This window comes from Tursiops truncatus, chromosome X (genome assembly GCF_011762595.2).
Source record: "Tursiops truncatus isolate mTurTru1 chromosome X, mTurTru1.mat.Y, whole genome shotgun sequence".
Lineage (NCBI taxonomy): Eukaryota > Metazoa > Chordata > Mammalia > Artiodactyla > Delphinidae > Tursiops > Tursiops truncatus.
In genome coordinates, this window is record NC_047055.1 from 87,064,595 (window position 1) to 87,075,185 (window position 10,591).

Genomic DNA, 10,591 nt, shown 5'->3' on the forward strand with positions numbered 1-10,591 from the left:
ACCTTAGAGGCAACCTCTAAGATGGTCCCCAATGAACCCCTCCTCCTGGTGCTCATGCCCTTGTGTCATCTCTTCCCCTTGAGTGTGGCCTGGCTTTACAGAGTCACTTCTAACAAATAGAATAAGGCAGAAATGATGGAACATCATCTCAGGTTAGTTTATAAAAAGACTGCAGCTTCTGTCTTAGGTGCACTCTCTCTCACTTGCTGGTGCTCTCTCTCTCTCTCTTTTTCCCTCCCTCAACTGGAGCCCAGCCAATATATAAAGAGGTCCAAGCTATCCTGTGAAGGCCACATGGAGGAGAGAGGCCCTGGAGGGTCTAGCTGCAAAAGGTACAGCCTAACAAACCAGATACCGTGTGGTCAGATCATAAAGGCAAATCCCCAATCACTGCTGCCATCGATGGGCAATAACTTGGTTACAACAAGCCGAAAACATTTAACACACAGCTTGGCAGGCAGTGTGGCCTGGCCTCGGCTATCTATTTTTCTTTATTTGACCCCTGCAAGGAGCAGGGTGACACGAAGTAAAATTTTCTTCTTCCTGCACTTTTGTTATTGACTGCTGCTGGAATAGCCCTTCTAAAACTCACACTTATCTCTTTGCTCTCCTGCTCAAGAAGCCACAGTGGCTCCCTCCTTCCTGCTATCACATGGATCCCACCGATCATTTCCTCAGCTTCCGTGCCAGCCAGTCATCTGTCCTAATATGCATTGAGGCCACGGCACTCACTGTGTGTCACAATCATCAAAAGCAAGGCCAGAGGTGACCTCTGCTCTGAGGCTGCATCACTGGATGGATTTTAGGGGTCGCTGGGAATGCTGGTTTCCTGCGGGCAGAGGTTTTACCTGTTTTGTTCCCTGTTAAATCCTGGCACTGTGCCTGGCACACTGTAGAGGCGCAGGCAATATATGTCAGAAGAATGAATGAACTGACTCCTCAACTCTCAACTGGGTCTGGATAAAACTGAGGCACAGAGTGGAGTGGTGACTGGCTCAGGACCATAGATTAAAAAACTGGGTCCCCAGTTGCTCACCCAGTGGCCAGACGTTTCTTTCCCAGCCCCTCTCCTCATGTCTCTCCTGGCAGTGGTAGATGCGGATGTGCACCACCCAGACTCACTTTCAAGGAAGCACTGGCTGCAGCTGTCAGCTTGGCAGGGTGGGCCTCCGCTGCTGAGAGCCACCTCCCTGAGGTCAAGCCCTGCCGGGGCCAGCCCACATCTGGTGACCCAGAGAGGCTGAGACGTGAAGCCCAGCATTTCCTCCCAACAGGAGGCGCTCTGACGAGCAGACCACTGCGCCACCAGGGAAGTCCCTGTTTTTTGTTCTTTGTTTTTATAACTTGAGGGTTTCTTGTGGTTCAGTAATAGAGCAGTGCACATCTTTTTTAGTCAGACGAGGCTGTGAGGTAGAATTTGACCATCAGTGACTTCTTTTGAATAAGCACCTGAAAATGGACCTCGTGGGAGGTGGATGCTCATAGATGCAGAGAGCAGATTGGTGGTTGCCAGAGGTATGGTGGGGGGAGTGTAAAATGGGTGAAGGGAGTCAAAAGGTACAAACTTCCAGTTATAAAATAAATAAGTCATGGGGATTTAATGTACAGTGTGGCAACTATAATAATACTGTAATATTATAGTAATACTGTTAATAATTCTGTATTGCATATTTGAAAGTAAATCTTTCTTTAAAAATATTTATTTATTTGGCTGTGCCAGGTCTTAGCTGCAGCATGTGGGATCTAGTTCCCTGACCAGGGATCGAACCCAGGCCCCCTGCATTGGGAGTGCGGAGTCTTAGCTACTGGACCACCAGGGAAGCCCCCTGAAAGTAAATCTTAAAAGTTCTCATCACAAGAAAAAAAACTGTAACTATATATGGTGATGAATGTTAACAAGACCTATTGTGGTGATCATTTCACAATTTATACAAATATCAAATCATTATATTTTATTATATTTACACCTGAAACTAATATTTTATAGTATGTCATGTATACCTCAATTTAAATTAAAAAAAAATTTTTTCGGCTGTGCTGCACGGCATGCGGGTTCTTAGTTCCCTGACCCGGGATGAACCCGTGCCCCCTGTAGTGGAAGCACGGAGTCCTAACCACTGGACCGCCAGGGAATTCCCTAAAAAACAATTTTTAAAAAAAACACGGACCTAGCGTCGTCAAGATCTAATAGGAACGTTAAACATTGTACCTGTGGCCACTCATATTCACTGCAAGAGAGAACACCCAAGGCCATGAGAGTATCCCTCTTTGAGTCCGGGATAGGAAAACAAGTAGACCACTTCCTCTATTTTGCTGCATTTTCCACTAAACGTAATTTATAAGCCTATATCATATTTTTAATGTCTGGTGTGGAGACTGCTCAACTTGATCCAACCATATGGATAAGTTGGCAAGGATTCAATTGGCTGTCTTCTATTTCTTTAGCTAAAGGTCTGGTCTCTGTTATATGGACTATAGAAATTTATGACTGTTATATTTTCAATGTTGGTCATGCCCTGGATCAATAAAAAGGGTCCTTTTTAACTGCTTAATGCTTTTTTCGTTAATTTTATCTTGAATTTATATTGCAACTACTGTTTTCTCTGTCTTTACTTTTCTCACACATTTTTACTCATTGTTTAAAACAATCTTTCTGAATCATTTTGATTTAGACATTATTTGGTTGATTTTTGAATTTTTACTCAATCTGCGTGCCCTTGTCACTTAATGTATGGACTTTAATCCATTAATGTTTATTGTCAGAAAGTGAAATTCTGTGTTGTTTTATGTTTTTGGTATTTTTTATGCCTTCTTGGTATTTCCTTAGTGGTCTACCTTTTGTTATGGAATCATTTCTCATTCTTTTTCAAGTGATTTGAAAGTTCTCTTTCCTGTCTTTACTTCAACTTGTGATTATCGTTAAGTTTTTTTTAAAAAAACTTAGTTGAATCTACATTTATCTAATTATCTGCAGCAGAAATGAAAGAATATCTATTCATTTCTTCTCTCCTTTGTGAATGGAGTGTGAACACTCCTATGGTCATAAGATAGGTGTCTGAACACTTAGGGTAACAGACCGGGATGTGGAGTCCCATGAGTCATGCGCAGAGCACTTTGGAAACAGGTCAAACAGACTGGGTACAGACACTCCTGGTGTAACACAGATTGTGGTATGAACACTTCTGGAGTCATACAGACTAGGGTGTTGACATGCCTCATGTCACAAAGACTAGAATGTGGACACTCTTGGGTACATATGTACTAGGGTAGGGACCTCCTGCAGTCACACAGATTGGGGTGTAGACACTTTGGGGGTCATACAGACTGGACTTTGGACATATGCGGTCATGCAGACTAGGTCGTGGAGACTCCTCGGCTCACACAGAGTCAGGTATGGATCACGGGAGTGTCTGTGTTCCAGTCTGTGACTCCACTAGAATCTACATTTATCACTGTGAACAGTTTGGTCCACATTGCAATCTCCCACCCTATTATATCTGACTGTAGTCTGTATTTCACCAGTAGTGACCACTTTGAAGTCCTTATAAGTTCAGTAGTTTTCATCCCCTATATTTGAATTCAGACAAGAAGGCCATTAATGCCGGAGTATTTTCCATAAGCCCAGGTTTGAAGTCTTAACCAAAGGGGCACAGATGGTGAAAGACTTAACAATGGTCCAGGTTCAAGGTCAGAAGGTAGGGCATGGATAACGGACTAGTTAACATGCTAGGGTCCGTGCTCTAAAAGAGTACTGACCGTGCAATTACTAACCTTGTTTAAGGTCAGGCCAGAGGGGCAATAACAGTGCTAGCCTTATCAGAGGCCCCAGTGGAAGGCAACACTGCCAGAAGGGAACTGACAGTGGAAGAATTAACACAGACTGTGGTTCAAAGTCAGAGAAGAGGAGCATTGATGGTAGAAGAGTTTACACACAGGGTTCAATAACAGACGAGAAAATCACTGATGGTGGAATAAAGAGACCCAGATTTGGGGTTATGTAAGAGAGGCCGGGATTTTTTTAATTAGTTAACAATAGTTCTGTTTGATTATCTAGACAGAGAGATGTTGATGTTAGAATAGTTAGCAAATGATTGAACTCAGACTAGAGGGGCATTAAGAGTTAACAGAGGTCCTGGTTTAGGGTCAGACCAAAGAAACAGAGATGGAGACAATTGAATAAATATCTGGGTTTGAGCTCAGTCAAGAGAGGAACAGATTCTAGAATAGTTAACAGAGTCCGGGGTTTGAGTTCAGATTCCAGGAGCACTGATGTTGGAAGAAATAACTGTACAAGTTCAATGACAGACTCACAGGCTACTGGTAACAGAACAGTTATCAGAGGATCAGGTTTGAGGTCAAATCACGGGGGAGTTAATGGTGCTATATTTAACAGAGGTTTGAGGATAGGCCTGGAGTGGAGGGATTTAAATGGCTGTGTTGGATAATTAGACCAGTAGATCATTGAATTTGGAAGGGTAAACATCAGACAGATGGCAGAGCAAGGATAGTGGAAGAGCTTTGATAAGGAAGCAGGATGACATTGAAGGTGAAATGACAATAAAAGAGACCCTGGTTTGAGAATAGACCAGCAGGACATTGATGTTGCAGCAGTTGACAGTGGACCAGGTCTGAGGTCAGACCAATGGAGCACTGTGGCTTAAGAGTTAAAATGGCCTGGGTTCAAAGTCAGATCAGAAAGGACTGAAGGTTGAATAGTTAAAAAGAAGCCCTGCACATCTGGAACCTGTGCTGTGCAATGGGAGAGGCCATAGCGGTGAGAGGCCCCCGTACCACACACAAAAAAAAATTAAAAAATAGAAGCCTAGGTACAACAGTGTCAGAGTCTTGGATGAAGATAAGAGGTCTGGGTTTGATTTGAGACCAGAGGGGCCTTTCAGTTAGAATATGAAATGAAGGCCTGGGTTCAAGGTCATGCCTAAGGAGCAGTGATGGGAGGATACTTAACAGAGACCTTGTTTTTATGGCAGACCAGAAGGGCACTGATGGTGGAATTATTAATAGAGGGGGTCAAACCAGAGAGGCTGGCATCTTGGAATAGTTCAAAATCAGATCGGAGGCTCCCTGACTTCAGACTATACTACAAAGCTACAGTAATCAAGACACTATGGTACTGGCACAAAAACAGAAATACAGATCAATGGAACAGGATAGAAAGCCCAGAGATAAACCCACATACATATGGTCACCTTATCTTTGATAAAGGAGGCAAGAATATACAATGGAGAAAAGACAGCCTCTTCAATAACTGGTGCTGGGAAAACAGGACAGCTACATGGAAAAGAATGAAATTAGAACACTCCCTAATACCATGCACAAAAATAAACTCAAAATGGATTAAAGACCGAAATGTAAGTCCAGACTCTATAAAACTCTTAGAGGAAAACATAGGCAGAACCCTCTATGACATAAATCACAACAAGATCCTTTTTGATCCACCCCCTAGAGAAATGGAAATAAAAACAAAAATAAACAAATGGGACCTAATTAAACTTAAAAGTTTTTGCACCACAAAGGAAACCATAAACAAGATGAAAAGACAACCCTCAGAATGGGAGAAAATATTTGCAAATGAAGCAACTGACAGAGGATTAATCTCCAAAATTTACAAGCAGCTCATGCAGCTCAATATCAAAAAAACAAACAACCCAATCCAAAAATGGGCAGAAGACCTAAATAGACATTTCTTCAAAGAAGATACACAGATTGCCAACAAACACATGAAAGAATGCTCAACATCATTAATCATTAGAGAAATGCAAATCAAAACTACAATGAGGTATCACCTCACACCAGTCAGAATGGCCAGCATCAAAAAGTCTACAAACAACAAATGCTGGAGAGGGTGTGGAGAAAAGGGAACACTCTTGCACTGTTGGTGGGAGTGTAAATTGATACAGCCACTATGCAGAACAGTATGGAGGTTCCTTAAAAAACTAAAAATAGAACTACCATATGACCCAGCAATCCCACTACTGGGCAAATACCCTGAGAAAACCATAATTCAACAAGAGTCATGTACCACAATGTTCATTGCAGCTCTATTTACAATAGCCAGGACATGGAAGCAACCTAAGTGTCCATCGACAGATGAATGGATAAAGATGTGGCACATATATACACTGGAATATTACTCAGCCATAAAAAGAAACAAAATTGAGTTATTTGCAGTGAGGTGGATGGACTTAGAGTCTGTCATACAGAGTGAAGTAAGTCAGAAAGAGAAAAACAAATACCGTATGCTAACACATATATATGGAATCTAAAAAAAAAAATGGTTCTGAAGAACCTAGGGGCAGGACAGGAATAAAGACGCAGACGTAGAGAATGGACTTGAGGACACGGGGAGGGGGAAGGGTAAGCTGGGACGAAGAGAGAGAGTAGCATTGACATATATATACTACCAAATGTAAAACAGATAGCTAGTGGGAAGCAGCCGCATAGCACAGGGAGATCAGCTTGATGCTTTGTGACCACCTAGAGGTGTGGGATAGGGAGGGTGGGAGGGAGATGCAAGAGGGAGGAGATATGGGGATATATGTATATGTATAGCTGATTCACTTTGTTATAAAGCAGAAACTAACACACCATTGTAAAGCAATTATACTCCAAGAAAGTTGTTTAAAAAAAAATCAGATCAGAGGACCTTGATGTTAGAATAGTTAACAGAAGTCTCCACTCCCAGTCAGACCAGAGGGCTGATGATGGTGGAACAGTTTATAGAGGTCAGGGCAGAAGGGCACCAGCAGTGGAATAACTGAAAAAGCTCTGGGCTTTGGTTGAATGAGAAGCCTATCATGTTGGATTAGTTAAGAGATACCCCCGTGAAACTTCAGAACAAAGCGGGTCTTGAAGGAGTAAAGGCTAACAGAGCCCGAATTTGAGGTCAGACCAGAAATGCCTTGATGATTCTAGAGTTCAAAAAGGCCCAGTTGGGACTTCCCTGGTGGCACAGTGGTTAAGAATCCACCTGCCAATGCAGGGGACATGGGTTCGAGCCCTGGTCTGGGAAGATCCCACATGCCATGGAGCAACTGAGCCCGTGTGCCACAACTACTGAGCCTATGCTCTAGAGCCCACAAGCTACAATTACTGGAGCAGGCGTGCTTAGAGCCCATGCTCTGCAACAAGAGTAGCCCCTGCTCACCGCAACTAGAGAGAGCCCGCATGCAGCAACGAAGACCCAACACAGCCCCAAATGAATAAAATAAAATAAATAAATTTTTTAAAAAGGCCCAGTCAGAGCAGAAAGCCAGTGATAGTGGGATATTAACTAGAGGCCTGCATTCAAGTTTGGACCAAAGAATAGTCAGCAGAATTTCAGTTCCAGATAAGACCAAAGGGGTATTGATGGTGGAGTGGTTAAGAGTTCCAGATCTGAGGGCTTCCCTGGTGGCGCAGTGGTTGAGAGTCCGCCTGCCGACGCGTGTTCGTGCCCCAGTCCGGGAAGATCCCACATGCTGCGGAGCGGCTGGGCCCGTAAGCCATGGCCGCTGAGCCTGTGCGTCCGGAGCCTGTGCTCTGCAGCGGGAGAGGCCACAACATTGAGAGGCCCGTGTACCGCACAAAAAAAAAAAAAAAAAAAGGGTTCCAGATCTGATGTGAAATCAGAGGCACAGTGATGACGGACAAGTTAACAGAGGTCCAAGTCTGACCAGTAAGTTTATTTTTTTATTATTTGCTCTTTATTTATTTCCCCTTAGGTTGTAAGTCAAGAAAATCATGATGAAGAATTTAAAGCAGAAGGTCAACTCTGTTACCTCAAAATTTCGCAAGGAGGAAGTCCCCCAAATCATGTATAACAACATCTGTGATCAGCCATCTTGAATCCAGATGCAATGAAGACATGAAAAATGTGAAGAAAAGAAGAAAGTATTAGAGAAAAATGAGGCTCCCTGAAATGATTTTGTGATCTGCTAACCTTAGTGGAAACCAAGCGTCTTTTTGGTGCTCCATACTGTGCAGAAAAGAGTTAACAGCAGGCCTGAATTGCTGTCTTTGGAAAGGCCTGCTTTAAGGGGGGCCCTTGGCTGGCATCTGGAAATTTAGATTCCAGGAAGATTCCCACCACTCTCTAATTGATAAGAGTGACCCACTGTGCCTGAACTGTTCGTCCAAGCACCGTGGTTTATGCTAAACACCTGCTTTCCTTCAGGGAGTCAGGGAGTTGGGTATGTGCCAGGCAGAGGGTGCTTACATGACCAACCCCTAATAGAAACCATGGGCGGAGTCTCTAACAAGCTTCCGTGGTTCACAGTGTTTAACATGTGTTGTCACAACTGAGGGAATTAAGGGTGTCCTGTGAGGCCACTGGAAGATGACCCTTGGAGGCTTGTGCCTGTTTCCCCTGGACTTCACCCCACGCGCCATTTCCCTTTGCTGACTGTGCTCTGTATCTTTTTGCTGTAAAAATCATAGCCATGTATACAACCATATGAGGAGACTGAGAATCCTCTTAGCAAATCACTGAGTCTGTGAACAGTCCAGTTCTCTGGACTATCACCACATCTCATCACCATTTACCTTAAGGTCTGTCAGATGGAAGTACCAGATAGAAATGCTTCTGGCTACAAGTAACTGCACTGTCCAATAACAGTGGCTTGAATGAACAAGAGGTTATTTTCCTCCCTCAACAAGACTGCTGGTGTTAGTTCAGCAGCTCAACAATGTTGGGCCAGGTCGGGGTCTCTGTGACTCTGTGGACTGACCCTGAGGTCTCAAGATGGTAGCTACACTTCCCATTGATACATCTGGATGTGGCAGCCTATGGAGCTGGAGGGAAGGGAGCAGCTGGAGCAAGAGGCTCTTTGATACCCTGGAACTTTGACATTTCCTGGTGACTCAGGTCATTGACAAGGGATTTGGGTTATCAATCTCCCTGTCTACACCCCAAGCTTTCTGACCTCACTCAGGGCTCCTCTCAAATACTGAACATTACTCTGTGTTCTCTGAGCTGTTCCAGGCCTCGAATTTGAGCCCTGGGTGGGCATGGGAGGGGCTAGGGGTAGTCTGGAGTTTCTCTGGAGTGGAGAGAGATTCCCCATCCCTTTCCTCCCACAACAGGAGCCGCTACCTCAGCCTCAGGGTCCATAGTTGCTCTGCACCACCTTGGCGCTCTCAACACCTCTGCTCCCTGCTTGCGGAAAACAACCAATGCACCGACAGGTGTGGGGCCCAGGATGTGGCTGGCCCAGGGGTGGGGGGAGCCTCCCTGAGGAGCCAGCGGAGTCCTGCAGACTAACAGGATGAAACCCCTGTGGTAGAAGCCAGCATTCCCTACCTCAGCCCCTCTGCTGCCACCACCTTGGTGCAAGTCCCCATCACTGCTCACCTCAACTACTGCAGGGTCTCCTGACTGACCCCCCTGCTCCCGCTCCCCCATTCCAGTCTGTTCTCTTCACAGTGCCCACAAGGATCCTCTTACAACCAAGTGAGATCATGTCCCTACTCTGCCCAAAATGTTCTGGTGACTCACGTCTCACTCAGCAAAAACGCTCAAGTCCTCACTGTGCCCCCAAAGCCCTCCAGGATTGGGCCTGTCCAACCTCATCTCTTAGCAAACCTTAATCTAGCCACACTGGCCTCTACAATGGTCCTCCTGGCACACTCCAGCCTTGGTGCCTCTGAACTGCCTTTTCTCTACCTATGATATTCTTCTTCCTCACACACTATGGCTCTCTCATTTCATTCAGGTCTTTGTTTAAATTTCACACTGTCAGAGGCCCCAAATAGCCAAAGCAATCTTGAGAAAGAAAAACAGAGTTGGAAGAATTAGGCTCCCTGACTTCAGTCTACACTACAAAGCTACAGTAATCAAAACAGTATGGTACTGGCACAAAAACAGAAATACAGATCAATGGAACAAGATAGAAAGCCCAGAAATAAACCCACGCACCTATGATCAATTAATCTACAACAAAGGAGGCAAGAATATACAATGGAGAAAAGAGAGTCTCTTCAATAAGTGGTGCTGGGAAAACTGGACAGCTACCTGTAAAAGAATGAAATTAGAACATTCTTTAACACCATACACAAAAATAAACTCAAAACAGATTAAGGACCTAAATGTGAGACCGGAAACTATAAAACTCTTAGAGGAAAACATATGCAGAACACTCTTTGACATAAATCGCAGCAATATCTTTTTGGTTTCACCTCCTAGAGTAATGAAAATAAAAACAAAAATAAACAAACGGGACCTGATTAAACTTAAAAGCTTTTGCACAGCAAAGGAAACGATAAACAAGACGAAAAGACAACCCTCAGAATGGGAGAAAAGATTTGCAACTGAATCAACAGACAAAGGATTAATCTCCAAAATATATAAACAGCTCATGCAGCTCAATATTAAAAAAACCAAACAACCCAATCAAAAAATGGGCAGAAGACCTAAATAGGCATTTCTCCAAAGAAGACATACAGATGGCCAAGAAGTACATGAAAAGCTGCTCAACATCACTAATTTGGGTTATCTATCTCCCATCTTCTCTATTAGAGAAGTGCAAATCAAACTACAATAAGGTATCACCTCACACCAGTTAGAATGGGTATCATTAGAAAATCTACAAACAAC